At 46.8% G+C, this 18,858-nt stretch overlaps 1 pseudogene; it reads right to left on the reverse strand.

Annotated features, from left to right (window-relative positions):
* Window positions 1-3,891: 3,891 nt before the first annotated feature.
* Window positions 3,892-18,858, reverse strand: part of LOC148136437 (putative G protein-coupled receptor 139) — a 63,752-nt pseudogene continuing 48,785 nt past the window's right edge.

Here is an 18,858-nt window from a genome sequence, read left to right on the forward strand (position 1 = left end):
TTGAACGCAGTATTCCAAAAATGGCCTAACTGATGTCCTGTACAACCTCAACATGACCTCCTAACTCCTATGCTCAATACTCTGACCAATAAAGGAAAACATAACAAACACCTTCATCACTATCCTATTTACCTGTGACTCCACTTGCAAGGAATGATGAACCTGCACTCCAAGGTTTCATTGTTCAGTAACACTCTCCAGGACCTTACCATTAAGTGTATAAGTCCTGCTCTGATTTGCCTTTCCAAATGCAGCACCTCGCATTTATCTCAATTAGTATTCACCAGCCACTCCTCAGCCCATCTGCCCATCTGATCAAAATCCTGTTGTGTACTGAGGTAACCTTCTTCCCTGTCCACTACACTATCAATCTTGGTGTTATCTGCAAACGTACTAACTATACGTCTTCTATTCATATCTTGTTCCATTTTTCAAACTTTTCACAAGCAGTGTGGTGAGATTTTCACTAGGTAGCAGTAAGATGCCAGTTCATGTTCACTATTGATTGCTAGATGCCTTGTTAATGCCTAATTATGCATCATTCATATTTAAGTTTGCAAATTACCAAGTTCGCCAAATACACTGGATTTCAGAATGAATTTATAAAGAAACCACAGCATGTAGCTGGTGAATCTAACTTTCTGCAAACCATCTCGATGCTGCCTATACCAAACCACAGCCCAGAACATGAACCTCAGGCCCTGGTCACACACACTCCTCATCCACGGACATTGGTATCTGCCATCTGCCAATCCATCATGATCATCCTGGCACTCCTCCTCTGCACTGACAGTGCACTTCAGAATCCCACACCTGCATTGTAAGGTGTTCTGGCAATGAGTACTGATTGGGGGCACAGCTTGCAGACTGGACCAGGCTACACCTTAGCATTGATCACTTACTCTTGGCGCTTGCTCCCTCAGCATCACTGCCTTGACGTGCCAATGATCTTAATCAAACAGTAAAGCAGCTTGACTTCCTACTGAGCAATCCTCAACCCAGTGGGTGCACAGCTTGCTGAACATAAGTGTGTTATGTCCAACAGTGTACTTGGCCAACACACAGCATGTGCATCCATGTATCTACAAGTTAGGGGAACATTCATCAATGAAGGTCATGAAGGCACCCATCAGTCAGGGGGCCCTGGCACAGCCAGTCAAGGGCATTGGGCATGGGTGCATGACCTTTTTGGGATGTTCTCCATCAGGAAATCAGTGTCACTGAAGCCCAGGATGTTGGTCATGGTCAGTCTATTAGCTGCATAGCAGCAAGTCCGAAGGCTGGTGAGATTCTGTCGAAACAATAGTCAAGGGTGAAGCAGGTCTTTCTCAGGGCTGTGTGATCACGTTGGTCAAGTGAGTGGGACCATAGTCAATCTGATGAGGGGCTGGGGAGGACAGTGTGGAGGAGTTGGGTTTAATTAGAATCACAGCTGGGACACTGACAGTAATTTCACACAAATGCAAGCTTGGGAAACTGCTACACATTTACTCATCAGCTTCAACGCCTTGAGCTTGTTGCTCAAAAACGACCAAGGGTTTTACATACAAGCAAAACAAAGAGGCTGCATTTCCAAGGCTGGTGTAACATGGACCCAAAGAAGGAATTGCTTCTCAACATATTTACAATTCTCAATTGAGAGAATTGAGAGACTATGGGGCGGCATGGTGGCTCAGTGGTTAGCACTGCTGCCTCGCAGCACCAGGGTCCCACGTTCGATTTCAGACTTAGGCAACTGTCTGTGTGGAGTTTACAAATTCTCAATGTGTCTGTGTGGGTTTCCTCCGGGTGCTCCGGTTTCCTCCCACAGTCCAAAGAAGTGCAGGTCAGGTGAAATGGCCATGATAAATTGCTCAGAGTTTTAGGTGCATTACTCAGAGGGAAATGGGTCTGTGTGGGTTCGTCTTCGGAGGGTCGGTATGGACTGGTTGGCCCAAAGGGCCTGTTTCCACACTGTAGGGAATCTAATCTAATCTGAGAAGGAGACATGGTCACTCTGTGACTATGAACAAGAGAGGAACAAAGAAATATAGACCATGTTCCTGTTCCTAAACACTTCGTGATGATCCCTTGCTTGACCATACAGCTCTTTACTCTTTCGCTTCGTATTTAGTCACTGAGTTTGGGACATGGGCAGCAAATCACACACACATGGAACTTCATTCAGGTAAGAGTCAATTCCTGCAGGAGAGGAACTGGGAGAGTCTGAAGGGAATAAAGGAACTGAGGAGATTGTCAGGACTGCAGATGCTGGATAATCGATAAAGTGTGGTGCTGGAAAAGCATAGCAGGTCAGGCAGCATCCGAGGAGCAGCAGAATTGAGCTTAAGCCTTCATCAGGACAAGAAAGCAACTGAGACAGGGCTAGAATCAAGTGTTTCAGTCAGATCATCACCTATCATTTCCAAACTTGCTTCAACCGATCGCCTACCCATTCCAAAGATTAGTCGAGTGAAATTTGTCTGAATTATTTTCAATGCATTTGCATCTTGCCTTGAATGAGGTGACCAAAACTATAGAATATTCCAGATATGATGTCACCAATGCCCTGTTAAGCTGAAGCATCATATCCATATCCCTAGTTTGCATTCGATTCTCCTCAGAAGAAACAGTAACACTAAATAATAATGTTAATTCATAATAACAACCATTCTAAATATTCACTGTACCTGCAGGCGCAAGATTCATGCATTTAGGTGCCCACACCTCTCTCCATTTCTGAGCTCTGCAGTCTCTCACCATTTCGATAAGATTGTACAATTCCTCCTACCAAAATGCAGAAGTTTGCATTTGCCCACAATATTCACCGTTTACCAGATCTTTGCCGACTCACTTGACCTACCTATACTCCTTTGGAGCTCCTTAGTTTCTGTTCACAACTGACTTTCCTACATGTCCCTGTGTCATCAGCAAATGTAGCAATCCTGTCTTCAGTTCCTTCATCCAGATCTTATGAATAAATTGAGGAGCACTTATACTTCAGGACTGATTTCTGTAACACACTGTGTTGCAAACCACATGATGTTCCATTTATTCCTGTACTATTTCCTGTTCACCAGCCGCCTTTGATCCGGAAACAGACCCATCGGTTCAACGTTCCGTGCTGACCAGCCATCCAAATCTGACCTCTTCCCATTTGCCAGCACTTGGCCCATATCCCTCCAAACCCTTCCTGTTCATATACCCATTCAGGTGCCATTTAAATGTTGGAATTGTCCCAGCCTCCACCACTTCCTCTGGAGGCTCATTCCGTACATGCACGACACTCTGCATTAAAAAGGTTCTACTCAGGTCCTTTTCAAATCTTTCCCCTCTCACCGAAAGCACAACCCTCTGGGTTTGGGCTCCCTCACCCTCAGGTATTCAGCCTATCCAGGTCCCTCATCGTTTGGACTGAGATTGCTTCATTATTTGACGAGTTGTGAATGATGCTGAACACTGTGTTCTAAGCAGCAATGTAGGTGCTAGAACAGTCACTTCAACAGGGAACAAAGGTACGGTTAAGGATTTCAGCAGTTGATTGTGACGCATGAGCAAAATATGATAACTTTACAGAGGAGAAAATAGGCAGGTATAGTGTTGGATGTGGATGTCAGAGAAAACTCCTCATTCATTGGACCATCTGCCTGAGATGGACTATGCCATTTTAATTAGGGCTTTTATTTTAAATACACCAAGTTTTGCAACGGGAATGTCAGCCGAGATTTTGTGTTAAAGTCTATCTGCCTCCTAGGCACATATTTAATAACTGAACAAAACAGACAGATTTGTTCAGATATGAACTTTTGGAAATTCCTTTTGAGCTAATCTGGGTTTTCTGATCCACCATTCAGTTTCACCTGAACATGTCAGGAAACTTCAAACTCTCTGGGCTCGCCAAAACGCACCATTCTAACGTGTTACTTCATGTTCCTGAAGCAACGAGACAATGTCCCTGATTCCTACAAAAACCTGCAGACGCTGGAAATCTGAAAGAAAAACCAAAATTCAACAAGTCCTGCAGCATCAGTGTAGAGAAAGCAGAGTTAAAGCAGACTGCACAATTGGCAGAGACAGAGCCAACACAGAGAGAGAGAAAACAGCAGTTAGACAGACAAAGAGATGAATTGTGGTGAGCCAGAGAGAAGGAACACCTGATTAGAGGGACTGTTAGGAGGTGAAACTGGTTTGGCTGTGATGAAAGCAGCCCACATTATGACAGTGCAGGGCTGCGGAGGTGGGTAAAGGCTGGAGAAGGTGTTCAAGCCCAAAAATTGTTGAACTCGATATTGAGTCCTATTGGCCACAGCGACCGCAAGCACGTTCTGCTTTTGTCCCTGATCCCTGGTTGATTTTCCTGCCATTCTCAACATTACAGGTTCTGGGAAACTGGAGAACCAAATAATGAACGAGGAAGGGAACACTGTGCTCAAACACAAAAGGAAGCAGAAGGAATGATGTGCCTTGCACATTGAGCTTCAGATGGAGGTGTGAAGGAAGCTCTTTTTCAGGTTTTATTCATTAAGCTGAAGCCACTAGTGACTTTAATGAATGTGTCTCAAAAAGTGGCAACATGATCAAAGTTCATAATGAGGAAAGTGGAAAGGGTCAAGGGTAGTGGGCAGATAAGTAGGAATGGGGGAAGGGAGTTCACTGGGGCAGGTGAAAGAGGGAACGGGGGAAAGGGAGTTCACTGGGGCAGGTGAAAGTGGAAGTGGGGGAAAGGGAGTTCACTGGGGCATGTGAAAGAGGGAGTGGGGGAAAGGGAGTTCACTGGGGCAGGCGAAAGAGGGAGCGGGGAAAGGGAATTCACTGGGGCAGGTGAAAGAGGCAGTGGGGGAAAGGGAGTTCACTGGGGCAGGTGAAAGAGGGAGTGGGGGAAAGGGAGTTCACTGGGGCAGGTGAAAGTGGAAGTGGGGGAAAGGGAGTTCACTGGGGCAGGTGAAAGAGGGAACGGGGGAAAGGGAGTTCACTGGGGCAGGTGAAAGAGGGAGTGGGGGAAAGGGAGTTCACTGGGGCAGGTGAAAGTGGAAGTGGTGGAAAGGGAGTTCACTGGGGCAGGTGAAAGAGGGAGTGGGGGAAAGGGAGTTCACTGGGGCAGGTGAAAGAGGGAGCGGGGAAAGGGAATTCACTGGGGCAGGTGAAAGATGAAGCGGGGGAAAGGGAGTTCACTGGGGCAGGTGAAAGAGGGAGCGGGGGAAAGGGAGTTCACTGGGGCAGGTGAAAGAGGGAATGGGGGAAAGGGAGTTCACTGGGGCAGGTGAAAGAGGGAGCGGGGGAAAGGGAGTTCACTGGGGCAGGTGAAAGAGGGAGCGGGGGAAAGGGAGTTCACTGGGGCAGGTGAAAGAGGGATCGGGGGAAAGGGAGTTCACTGGGGCAGGTGAAAGTGGAAGTGGGGGAAAGGGAGTTCACTGGGGCAGGTGAAAGAGGGAGTGGGGGAAAGGGAGTTCACTGGGGCAGGTGAAAGAGGGAATGGGGGAAAGGGAGTTCACTGGGGCAGGTGAAAGAGGGAGCGGGGGAAAGGGAGTTCACTGGGGCAGGTGAAAGAGGGAGCGGGGGAAAGGGAGTTCACTGGGGCAGGTGAAAGAGGGAGCGGGGGAAAGGGAGTTCACTGGGGCAGGTGAAAGAGGGAGCGGGGGAAAGGGAGTTCACTGGGGCAGGTGAAAGTGGAAGTGGGGGAAAGGGAGTTCACTGGGGCAGGTGAAAGAGGGAGTGGGGGAAAGGGAGTTCACTGGGGCAGCTGAAAGTGGAAGTGGGGGAAAGGGAGTTCACTGGGGCAGGTGAAAGAGGGAGCGGGGGAAAGGGAGTTCACTGGGGCAGGTGAAAGTGGGAGTGGGGGAAAGGGAGTTCACTGGGGCAGGTGAAAGAGGGAGCGGGGGAAAGGGAGTTCAGTGGGGCAGGTGAAAGAGGGAGCGGGGGAAAGGGATTTCACTGGGGCAGGTGAAAGAGGGAGTGGGGGAAAGGGAGTTCACTGGGGCAGGTGAAAGAGGGAGCGGGGGAAAGGGAGTTCACTGGGGCAGGTGAAAGAGGGAATGTGGGAAAGGGAGTTCACTGGGGCAGGTGAAAGAGGGAGCGGGGGAAAGGGAGTTCACTGGGGCAGGTGAAAGAGGGAGCGGGGGAAAGGGAGTTCACTGGGGCAGGTGAAAGAGGAAGTGGAGGGCAATGAGAAAGAAGAGAGGGGAGAGGGAGAAAAGAGTGAAGGGTGGGCAGATGGCTGGGAATGAAAGCAATTTAAGAGGGGAATGGAGGATGGTATTGGAGGGAAAGGTGAAGGGCAGGGCTGGAGGGACAATGTGGGGGACAAAGGAAAGGAATTGGAGGAGAGGGAAAGGAGAGAAGGAATGTGGACAGCATGCGAATTGTGGAGCTTGTTTTTTGCTGAGGGAGATGCAGAGTCGAAGTGGGCATGGAGGATATTTGTGGTGGGGATTTACAGTGAATGGGAAGGAGAGGGAAAGGCAGCAGAGGAGGTTGGTGATGGAAAGGCAGTCAGTTCTGGTGCTCTGACTGACTTCAGTAATTCAAGTCAGCCTTGAAAGGAAATTGAAAGACGGCTTTCCAATCTCTCTCTGTCCCTGAGAACCCGAGTAACAGCCAGGGGCTGAGCAATGAGGATGGACTGCAAAGGATCTCACGATCTGGAAGACTCTGTATGCGGGGCTTCAATGTTTGAAAACTTGCACCAAAGGATGATGAAAGCATCAATGAAGTTCAAACATTTGCAGCGCTATAAAACTTTGGTTAGACCGCACTTGGAATACTGCGTCCAGTTCTGGTCGCCCTATTATAAGAAAGATGTGGATGCTTTGGAGTGGGTTCAGAGGAGGTATACCAGGATGCTGCCTGGACTGGAGGGCTTATTTTATGAAGAGAGGTTGACTGAGCTCGGACTTTTTTCATTGGAGAAAAGGAGGAGAAGAGAGGACCTAATTGAGGTGTACAAAATAATTAGAGGCATAGATAGAGTCAATAGCCAGAGATTATTTCCCAGGGCAAAAATGACTAACACGAGGGGTCATAGTTTTAAGCTGGTTGGAGGAAAGTATAGAGGGGATGTCAGAGGCGGGTTCTTTACACAGAGAGTTGTGAGAGCATGGAATGCGTTGCCAGCAGCAGTTGTGGAGGCAGGGTCATTGGGGACATTTAAGAGACTCCTCGACATACATATGGTCACAGAAATTTGAGGGTGCATACATGAGGATCAATGGTCGGCACAACATCGTGGGCTGAAGGGCCTGTTCTGTGCTGTACTGTTCTATATTCCATGTCCTATGTTCTATGTTCTTTAATTGGAAAGATACAGCTCCCCCTCACAGCTACCCTGCTTTTTCCCGGACTGATCGAAATAAAGGCTGCTTATTGGGTGACACACTGCCTTGTGACGAGATGTTGAAGCTTCTCATCGTGCACTCACCAAACCGAGGATGTAAGAAGCAGACTGGAAACGGAGGCACCATTTTATACAGAACGTGCTGATTTATTGGCCCTCTCTTCTCAGGGAGGGGCAGTAATAACAGTTAACTGTCAATTGCAATTCCAGGTCTCCAAGGTCTGTCATCTCCAGGAATGTGGGAAAATCTGTCATCTCCGGGAATGCAGGAAAATCTGTTGTCTCCGGGAACCCAGGAAAATCTGTCATCTGCACGAATGTGGGAAAATCTGTCATCTCCGGGAATGTGGGAAAATCTGTCATCTCCAGGAACCCAGGAAAATCTGTCATCTGCAGGAATGTGGGAAAATCTGTCATTTCTGGGAATCCAGGAAAATCTGTTGTCTCTGGGAATGCAGGAAAATCTGTCATTTGCAGGAATGCGGGAAAATCTGTCATCTCCGGGAATGCAGGAAAATCTGTTATCTCCGGGAAGGCAGGGAAATCTATCATCTCCAGGAATGTGGGAAAATCTGACATCTCTGGGAATGTGGGAAAATCTGTTGTCTCTGGGACACCACGTTTTGTATAAAATGCATATATCTACAAATTCCTTTTGTCTCCATAATACAGAGTTGTGATAGTGTATGCAGGAAGCTTCAAACATGAGCAACTCCATCCCAGTGCTGGGGCCTGTCTGATTATCTTAAATTGGTGTAACTCTGTACCCAGCGTGCTCATTGAGAAAGGGCTTTCCAATTGCTGAATCAGCCCCAACAGAGAACAGACGTTCCTGAGGATGCCAGCACAAGCTGACTGATGGGCAGCAGTCTTCAGCTCTCACTGCTCACCTGGAACAGTGTCCAGGCCAGCCCACATGACTCTGCAAGGGGAAGGGATATCAGACAAAATGGGCACAGGAAGCTAACTGGCTCATCCTGCTGTGTGGGAAATCCGAGTGGTTTTCTCCACTGACAGGTTGCTGCTCTCAAACCAAACAGATGTTTTGCCGACCGCACTAATAAGTAATATGACAGTTAAATTCTAATGCCAGTGTGATGCCAGGCATGTATGGCACGTGTCCCAACAACTGGCAGATCATATCAACCAACATGCCCCACTCATTATTCTCAGTGTTGCCTTATCTTTTGCCCTGATATGCTGGGCTCCTCCATCAGCAGGGGGAGGAACATTTGTGGAGCCTCTTCCTCAAGCAAGCTCTTCAATTGTCCATCACCATTCACAAGTGGAGGACTACGGAGCTTGTAATCTGTTCTTTTGGAATAGCTCATACCTGTCATGGGCGACATGGTTGCTCACTGGTTAGTACTACTACCTCACAGTGCTGAGGACCTGGGTTCAATTCCAGCCTCAGGTGGCTGTCTGTGTGGAGTTTGCACATTCTCCACGCATCTGGGTGGGCTTCCTCTGGGTGCTCCAGTTTCCTCCCACAGTCCAAAGATTAGCTGCATTAGTCAGGGGTAAATGGTCTGGGTGGTTTGCTCTTTGGAGGGTCAGTGTGGACTTGTTGGGGTGAAGAGCCTGTTTCCACACTGTATGATATGCTGCTTGTCTTGCAACTAGCCCAATGTTGTTGCTTCACCTGATTACCAGCTCATTTCAGTGTGGCTGGTGTGCTCTTGGCTTGTATTCCCAGTTTTCCTTGAGTCAGGCTTGAGTAACCCAGCTTTATGGTAATGGGAGAGTGAATTATTAAATGACTCACCTCATTCAACTTTCTTTCGACTTGATTAGGTCCACTAAACCTTACCTTTACAGGTTCACCTATCACTGGAAGTAACACTAACACTTTATCTCCAATAGCAACATTGCAAGTTTGTCATTTCTTGTCTGCTTCCTGTTTTATCATATACTTTTAAATGCTGTCTAGCTAACTTTTCCCCCTACTTAACCATTCCTGAAAATTTGACAGATAATCAAAATATGTGATCTCTGAATTCTGACTCACAAATCAATTTTTGCAGTCCTCTTAGATCATGTCCAAAGACCAATTCAAATCGATTGTATTTAGTTGATTCATTAGATGCATTTCTAATTGCAAAAGGTACAAGCGGAATTCCCTTAACTCAATTATCCTGATAGTCATGACTAGAAGCCCTCAATATGGTCCTTAATGTCTGATGTTATCTTTCTAGTACTCCCTGCGATACTGGATTGTTTGCAGTAGATTTGAATAATTTTATTCCTAAGCTGTCCTTAACGTCCTCGAATAATCTTCATAGAATCATAAAAATCCTGACAGTGTGGAAACAGGCCATTTGGCCAAACGTGTTCACATTGACATCCACTCTGGCCGATTCCCCTACACTACATTTGCCCTTGACGAATGCAACTAAGGTACACATCCCTGAACACTATGGGCAATTTAGCACGGCCACTTCACCTAACCTGCACATTTGATGTAAAGTTGGACCCTTGGTCTGACTGTTGTTCATCCATATCTGGTGAAACCTTTGAGTAACTCTCCTACAATTCTTTGAACTGTGATATTGCATAATGGGATGGCTCCTGGCAATCTAATTGACACCTCCATTATGGCCAACCACATTCTGATGCAGTCCAAGCCAATAAAAATGTTCTTCGATTTTGGCTTGTATTTTGCTTACCCCCCAAATGACCACCTGCTGGAAATACATGTGCTATCTGCAATACCTCCTTTCTAGAACTCACTGGCAATACGACTCAATGAACGTCTGCCTCGTTCTCATCACCTGAACATGGCGTGGTGTCCATTTCCTCATCAAGACATCATTTTTAAGATAATAACACTGGAACACACTCGGATTCTTTTTCTGTGAACATATTTTGATACAATGTTTTAGTGTTTCCTCTCTCTGTTGTAATTCAGCTAATTTCTCTGAACTATAAATAACCACTTTGTCCTCTGGCTGTTCTTGCTTTTCCTCCACCATTTTATTCAACACAGTCTGAGAAATAAACTTCAATTTCCTTATCTTTAGTCCTTGATTTCTACTCCTGCTTCAACCTGTGGTGTTGTGACCTCGTTATCACAAAGTTAGGAAAATTCCCAGGATATACGTCCTATAACACCTCAGTGCCTGATGTTCCACTGGCATTTCAACCAAAGTAGGCCTTACTCCCACCTGTGACCCAGCTATATCATTGCCAAGGATAAACTGTATTTTCCGAAGCGAGAAGTTCTCTATTACTCCATGTCAAATTTTCCACTGGGCTCTTTGAGTAGACTGCTCTGCAATTCCATCTTAATCTCTCTTCACAACAAAAACAGGACAAAATACACTCCTGAAGCCATAGTATCATCATATCTCTATATTCTCACTTTCCCTTCACCTGATCAAGGAGCAGCGCTCTGACACCTTGTGATTTCAGATAAACCGTTGGACTATAACCCGGTGTCATGTGACCTCTGACCTTGTCCATCCGCAGTCCCACACCAGCAACTCCACATTTCACCCACTTTCCAAATGTAGCTGCTCCCAGACTATGTTTGCCAGGTTCCATATAATGCTGTTAAAATTGGTCTTCCCTTTTTGCCATCATATTGCATAATGGAATGATTCCTTGGAAATATATGAGACATATCCATGATGGTCAACTGCATCCTGATGTGGTCCAAGCCAATAAAAATATTTTTGTATTTTGGTTTGGGCTTTCTTAACTCCAAAATGGCACTTAACGTCTGCACTATCCTTATCCCTTTCCATAATGACTTTGAAATGTACAGAGCTATCGTCACTATCTCTCAAATGCTTGACCATTGAGACTTCAAATATCTTGATTGGCTTCATTCCCTCGGATTAGATCCAGCTCTGCTCTACCTCTAGTAGGACTGTCGACATAAGAGCAGGGAATACTCTCCTGAATGCACTTTAAAACTTTAAAGCACTTAGTTGATCCTGGTTAATATTAGCAAAGTTGAAATCCCTACAACTGTAACGCTGCTTCTCTCATTCCTTCCTGTGATCAACTCCGCCATCTCCCTCTGCCTGTTGGGAGGCCTGGAGTTTAGTTCCAGCAAAGTAATCATCCTTTCTTTATTTCTATGTTTTACCCAGGTGGCCTCATTTGAATAGTCTTCTGACATCCTCTCTCATTGCTGCAGTGATGGTTTCCTTTATCAATAAAGCAATGCCCCCGGCTCTCGGGCAGTCTCCATTATCCTGCCTGAAACTCCTGGATCCTGGAATGTCAACCGTGTCACAGCGATTGCAATCATGTCACAGTCACACAGACTGATCAAAGCTCTAAGTCAATCCAACTTGCCAATCGTATTATGGTCCCACATACTGATCAATGCTCTAAGTCCATCCACCTTGCCAAACAGGCTCCTTACAGTAAAACAGATCCAATGTGGCTTCCTGCACCTCCCATGAGCCTTCTCCAATGTGATGGGCCAAAGGGCCTTTTTCTGTACTCCAGCCCTCTGTGTCATTAGTGTGCTGTTACGATTATGGATATGGTATCTTGATTCCCAGAGGACATACACTCGGGAACAGTCACTAAGATAAACCTCGCTCTTCACTTGATATGGTTTATCAGTGGAATTGCAGTCAGATCATTGTTCCGATTGTGTGTCTAACCGTACAAACAAACAAGAACAAAGAAAATGCGCTGACACATTTTGCCCTTTCATAGTCAAACTGCGTTCACTTACAGGATCCACATCCCTCGATTCCCTTCCTATTCGTGGATTCGGTCAGGTGCCTCTTGAATACGGTGATTGTATCTGCTTCCATCACCTCCTCTGACAACACTCACCTCCCTTTGTGAGAAAAACCTGCCTCGCATGTCTCTTTTAAACTTCTCCCCCAGCACCTTCAACCTGTGTCCCCCAGTAAGCGGCCCCTCCACTCTGGGAGAATGCCTCATACTTCCTTATATTTAAGACAAAAGACATAGGAGCAGAAATTAGGCATTCAGCTCATTGAGTCTGCTTCACCCTTCAATCATGACTGATACGATTTTCAACCATGCTCCCACTTTCTCCCCATAACCCTTGATCCCCTTGATACTCAAGAACCTATCTATGTCGACCTTAAATATACTTAATGACCCGGCCTCCACTGCCTTCTGTAGCAAAGATTCACCACTCTCTGGCTGAATAAGTTTCTCCTTATCTTCATTCTATAAGATCTTCCCATTACTCTGAAGGTGTGCCCTCGGGTCCTAGTCTCTCCTCCAAATGGAAATATCTTCCTAGCATCTACTCTGAACATGCTATTTAGTATTCTATAGTGAATCATAGAGTCATAGAGATGTACAGCACGGAAACAGACCCTTCGGTCCAACTTGTCCATGCCAACCGTATATTCCAATCTAGTGCCAGCACCCAGCCTATATCCCTCCACACCCTTCCTATTCATACACCCATCCAGATGTCTTTTAAATGTTGCAATTGTACCAGCCACTACCACTTCCTCTGGCAGCTCGTTCCATACACACACCACCCTCTGTGTGAAAAAGTTGCCCCTTAGGTCTCCTTTATATCTTTCCCCTCTCACCTTAAACCTATGCCCTCTAGTTCTGGACTCGCCGATCCCAAGGAAAATACCTTGTGTATTTTCCCTATCCATGCCCCTCATGATTTTGTAAATCTCTATAAGCTCACCCCTCAGTCTCCGACGCTCCAGCGAAAACAACCCCAGCCGATTCCACCTCGCCCTATAACTCAAATTCTCCAACACTGCCAACATTCTTATAAATCTTTTCTGAACCCTTTCAAGTTTCACAGCATCCTTCCGAAAGGCAGGAGACCAGAAAAGCATGCAATATTCCAAAAGTGGCCTAACCAATGTCCTGTACAGCTGCAACATGATCTCCCATCGCCTATACTCAATCCTCTGACCAATAAAGGAAAGCATACCAAACGCCGTTGTCACTATCCTATCTGCCTGCGACTCGACTTTCAAGGAGCTATGAACCTGCACTCCAAGGTCTCTTTGTTCAGCAACACTCCCTCGGAATTGACCATTAAGTGCATAATTCCTGCAGCATCTTGCATTTATCTAAATTATCTCCATCTGCCACTCCTCAGCCCCTTGGCCAATCAGATCAAGATCATGTTATAATCTAAGTAAACCTTCCTCGCTTTCCACTACACCTCCAATTTTAGTGTCATCTGCACACTTCCCGACTATACCTCTTTTGCTCACATCTAAGTAATTTACATAAATGATGAAAAGTCGAGGACCCAGCATCGAACCTTGTGGCACTGCACTGGGCACAGGCCTCCAATCCATAAAGCAACCCTCCACCACCACCCACTGTCTTCTATCTTTGAGCCAGTTCTGTATCCAAATAGCTAGTTCTCCACAGTACTGTTTCAAATAGATCCCCCCTCATCCTTCTAACCTCCATTGCGCATAGTCCCAGAGTCTTCAAATGTTCCCCATGTGTTAGGATTTTCATGCCTGGGACCATTCTGTGAACTTCTTCTGAACACGCTCCAGGGCCAGTCCATCCTTCCTGAGAAATGGGACCCAAAACTGCACACAATACTCCAAATGTGGTCTGACCAGAGACTGATAGAATCTCAGAAGTACATCCCTGCTTCAAATCTTCTCCGAGATGAATGACAACATTCTATTTGCCTTCTGAATTACTGAATCAACCTCCAAGTTTACCTTGAGAGAATCCTGGACTAGAACTCCCAAGGCTCTTTGCACTACAGATTCCTGAATTTACTCCCCATTTAGAAAACAGCCCATGTCCCTATTCTTCCTACCAAAGTGCATGATCTCATATTTTTCCCACATTGTACTCCAACTGCCACTTTTTTGCCAACTCTCCTAACCTGACCAAATCCTTCTGCAGGGAGGAGAAAGTGAGGATTCAGATGCTGAAGATCAGAGTCGAGAGTGTAGTGCTGGAAATACACTGCAGGTCAGACAGTATCTGAGGATCAAGAGAGTTGATGTTTTGAGCGTAGTCCCTTCCTGATGAAACGTCAATTCTTCTGCTCCTCGGATGTTGCCTGACCTGCTGTGCTTTTCCAGCACTACAAATCCTTCTGCAGCCTCCTGCCTCTTCAATGCTACCTGTCCCCCTACCTATCTTTGTATCATCTGCAAACTTAGCCAGAATGCACTCAGTTCCTGTTCATCTAGATCATTAATGCACAAAGTGAAAAGTTGTGGTCCCAACGCTGATCCTTGCGGAACACCACCTGTCATCGGCTGCCATCCTTAGAAAGACCCTTTTATCCCCACTCTCTGCCTACTGCCAGACAGCCAAGCTTCTGTCCATGCTAGCATCTTGCCTCTAACACCATGGGCCCTTACTTACCTTCTTGAAGTCCACGTAGATAACATGACCTCCCTGACTTTGCCCTGTTTTACCATGGACTTCCCAGTATTCAAAATGGATTCCGGGATCTTATCCATGACTGAGATCAGGCTAATCGACCTCGTTACCTGACTGTGTCTGTGTGTCTGTGTCTATGTGAGAGTGTCTGTGTGACAATGTCTGTGTGACTGTGTCTGTGTGCCCGTGTCTGCGTGACAGTGTCTGTGTGTCCGTGTCTGTGTGCCTGTGTCTATGTGCCCATGTCTGTGTGACAATGTCTGTGTGACTGTGTCTGTGTGACAGTGTCTGTGTGACAATGTCTGTGTGACTGTGTCTGTGTACCCGTGTCTGCGTGACAGTGTCTGTGTGTCCGTGCCTGTGTGACAGTGTCTGTGTGACAGTGTCTGTGTGACAATGTCTGTGTGACTGTGTCTGTGTACCCGTGTCTGCGTGACAGTGTCTGTGTGTCCGTGTCTGTGTGCCTGTGTCTGTGTGCCCATGTCTGTGTGACAATGTCTGTGTGACTGTGTCTGTGTGCCCGTGCCTGTGTGACAGTGTCTGTGTGACAGTGTCAATGTGACAATGTCTGTGTGACAGTGTCTATGCTGAAAATGTGTTGCTGGAAAAGTGCACCAGGTCAGGCAGCATCCAAGGAGCAGGAGAATCGACGTTTCGGGCATGAGCCCTTCTTCAGGATTGAGGAAAGTGTGCCAAGCAGGCTAAGATAAAAGGTAGGGAGGAGGGACTTGGGGAAGGGGCGTTGGAAATGCGATAGGTGGAAGGAGGTCAAGGTGAGGGTGATAGGCCGGAGTGGGGATGGGGGTGGAGAGGTCAGGAAGAAGATTGCAGGTTAGGAAGGTGGTGCTGAGTTCGAGGGTTGGGACTGAGACAAGGTGGGTGGAGGGGAAATGAGGGAACTAGAGAAATCTGAGTACATCCCTTGTGGTTGGAGGGTTCCTAGGCCGAAGATGAGGCGCTCTTCCTCCAGCCGTCGTGTTGCTATGGTCTGGCGATGGAGGAGTCCAAGGACCTGCATGTCCTTGGTGGTGTGGGAGGGGGAGTTGAAGTGTTGAGCCACGGGGTGGTTGGGTTGATTGGTCCGGGTGTTCCAGAGGTGTTCTCTGAAACGTTCCGCAAGTAGGTGGCCTGTCTCCCCAATATAGAGGAGGCCACATCGGGTGCAGCGGATGCAGTAAATGATGTGTGTGGAGGTGCAGGTGAATTTGTGGTGGATATGGAAGTATCCCTTGGGGCCTTGGAGGGAAGTAAGGGGTGAGGTGTGGGCGCAAGTTTTGCATTTCTTGCGGTTGCAGGGAAAGGTGCCGGGAGTGGAGGTTGGGTTGGTGGGGAGTGTGGACCTGACGAAGGAGTCACGGAGGGAGTGGTCTTTTCGGAACGCTGATAGGGGAGGGGAGGAAAATATATCCCTGGTGGTGGGGTCGGTTTGGAGGTTGCTTTTGGACACGACAGCTTGATGATTAGTCGTGAGGTCATGGTCCAGGGTGGGGTCAGAGGAATTGCCGTTTGGCCTTTGGCAGAGGTCATTATGTCAAGCAACAACAGCAACATGGTGTCAATGTTTGAGGTGGACTTCGGAGAAGAGGGTGCAGCAGGATCAGAGGGAGACACACTAGTGCGTGAGGGAGACGAGCAGAGAGATTGAGGGTGGCCACCCTCATGGTAGTGCTTCACAGTTAAAAGATACTGGTGATGCTGTAGGGGGTGCTTGGTCACCAGCTGAAGGGAAACTGTTGGAGACGGGTGAAGGGATTGTTTTTGTTGGTGGGATGACTCCTGATCAAACCAGTGGGCATGGAGATGGAGACAACAGAAGAGATCTTAGCATTGTTGAGATTGATATGTAAGTTGAGTAAGCTGAGGTCTTTACGAAGGCAGAGAATTGAGGATCAGAGTGCATCAGGTCAGAAACGATTGTAAAAACCCAGCCAAGGAGTGGAATTCAAAGAAGACAGGTAGTTCGAGAGAATGATGGGGAAGGAAGATTGTGGATGTGTGTTGACACCCATTCGTTGATGAAGCTTGCGATCCTTGACCCCTGAAGGCACAGAGTAAACTGAAAGATTAATTGAAACTCTGGAAGCTGGACAGTTTTGAGAGAGGCTAAGTCAGTCCCTGTTGAAGGGAGAAATCAAGGCAGCTTGCATGTGGAAGGGTACACATGATGGAAGACCATAGCACTTGGAAAACATTGTCACCATCAGGCCAAGTCAATCTGGATTTGGGCAAGGGAAATCGTGCTTGAGAAATCTACTGGAACATTTGAGGATGTAATTAATAGAGTTGATAAGATAGAGCCAGTTAATGTGGTTTCCTTGAACATACAGAAAGTTTCAACTCAGTCCCATGTGAGAAATGAGCATGTCAAATTAAAGCACATAGGACTGGAAATGGTGCACAGACATCGATAGAGAACTGCATTTTCAGAAAAGAACCGAAGAGCCTGAATAAATGGGACGTTTTCGAAGTTTCAGGCAGTAATGAGTGAGCCACCAAGGGATCAGCGCTGGGAAACCAGTTATTCACCATGTTAATCACTGATTTAGATGGGGAAACTGGATGAGGCCTTTGGTAAGGCTGCTCTGGAAGGTTAGATCTCATGGAATCCAGGGGGAGCTTGGCAGCCTGGATACACAATTGGCTTGATGGTAGGAAGCAGAGGGTAATAGTGGAAGGATGCTTGGTGGATTGGAGGCCTCTGACCAGTGAAGTGCCTCAGGGGTCGGTGCTGGGCCCATTGCAGTTTGTTATCGACACCAATGATTCGGATGAGAATGTACAAGGCAGGGTTAGTACGTTTGCTGATGATATAAAATAAGCGATATCATGGACAGTGAGGAAGGTTATGAGAAATTACAATTGATCAGATGGGTAATTTGACTGAGAAATGGCAAATTGAGTTTAATATAGATAGTGAGGTCTTGCATTTTGGAAAGTAAAATCAAGGTAGGCGTTTCATGGTGAATTTTAGGGCTTAAGGAGTGTAGTGGAACAGAGGGACCTTGGAATTCAGGTGCACGGCTCTCTGAAAGTGGAGTCCCAGGTAGACTGGGCAGTGAAGAAGGCTTTTGGCACACTGGCCTCCATCAGTCAGGGCATTGAGTATAGAAAGTGGGAAGTTATGTTGCAGTTGTACAGGACATTGGTGAGGCCGCACTTGGAGTATTGTGTTCAGTTTTGGTCACATTGTTATAGGAAGGATGTTATTAAACTGGAAAGAGTGCAGAAGAATTATGCAAGGATGTTGCCGGGACTCAATGGTCTGAGTTATAGGGAGAGGGTGGACAAGCTAGGACGTTTTTTATTTAGAGAGTAGGAGACAGAAGGGCAACGTTGTAGAGGTGTATAAGAATCATGAGATGCATGGATCAGGTGAATGTACTCAGTCTTTTTCCCAGGGTTGGGGAATCAAGGACTAGAGGGCATCAGGTTAACTTTAGAGGGAAAGAATAAAAGGGAACCTGACGGGCAACATTTTTACACAGAGGGTGGGACTCATATGAAATGAGCTGCCATTAGAAGTGGTTGATGTGGGTTTGTTAAAATTATTTAAAAGGCATTTGGACAAAGGTTAGGTTAGGAAAGGTTTAGAATGATATGGGCCAAATGCAGGGAGATGGGGTTAGCGTGGAGAGACCTTTTGGTCAGCATGAACCAGTTTTGGCCGAAGGGCATGTTTCCATCGTGTAGGCCTCAATGACTCGATGTAATATCACCAAGTTTGCTGCAAAACCGGGTGGCTTCAAAGCTTCAGGGTGATTTGGAGACGCTGAGTGAGTGGGCAGGTGCAAGGCAGAGGCAGTATAGTGTGTACAAATGTGAGGTTCTCCACTTTGGGAAGGCAGGTTCTAATTGGAATGGTAATAGACTGGGAGAGGGGGGAGTGTGCAGTGGGACCTGGGTGTCCTTGTGCACCAGTCGCTGAGGTCACCATACAGGTGCAGCAAGAGGTGAAGAAGGTAAATGCTATGTTGGCCTTCATCGGGAGATGCTTCAAGCCCAGGGGCATGGGTGCGCTGCTGCCATTGTACAGGGCTGGAGTGAGACCACATCTGGAGTACTCTGTGCAGGTTTGGACTCTTTATCTGAGGAAGAATGTTCTGGCAATGGAGGGAGTACAGGAAAGGTTTACCAGGGTGATGTGTATGAAGAGAGATTGGATCCATTATGGCTATATTCACTGAAAGTTAGAGAAATGAGGGGGA

This window comes from Chiloscyllium plagiosum, unplaced genomic scaffold (assembly GCF_037043375.1).
Source record: "Chiloscyllium plagiosum isolate Xiang-an unplaced genomic scaffold, Cpla_swu_hap1 HiC_scaffold_45, whole genome shotgun sequence".
Classification (NCBI taxonomy): Eukaryota; Metazoa; Chordata; class Chondrichthyes; order Orectolobiformes; family Hemiscylliidae; genus Chiloscyllium; species Chiloscyllium plagiosum.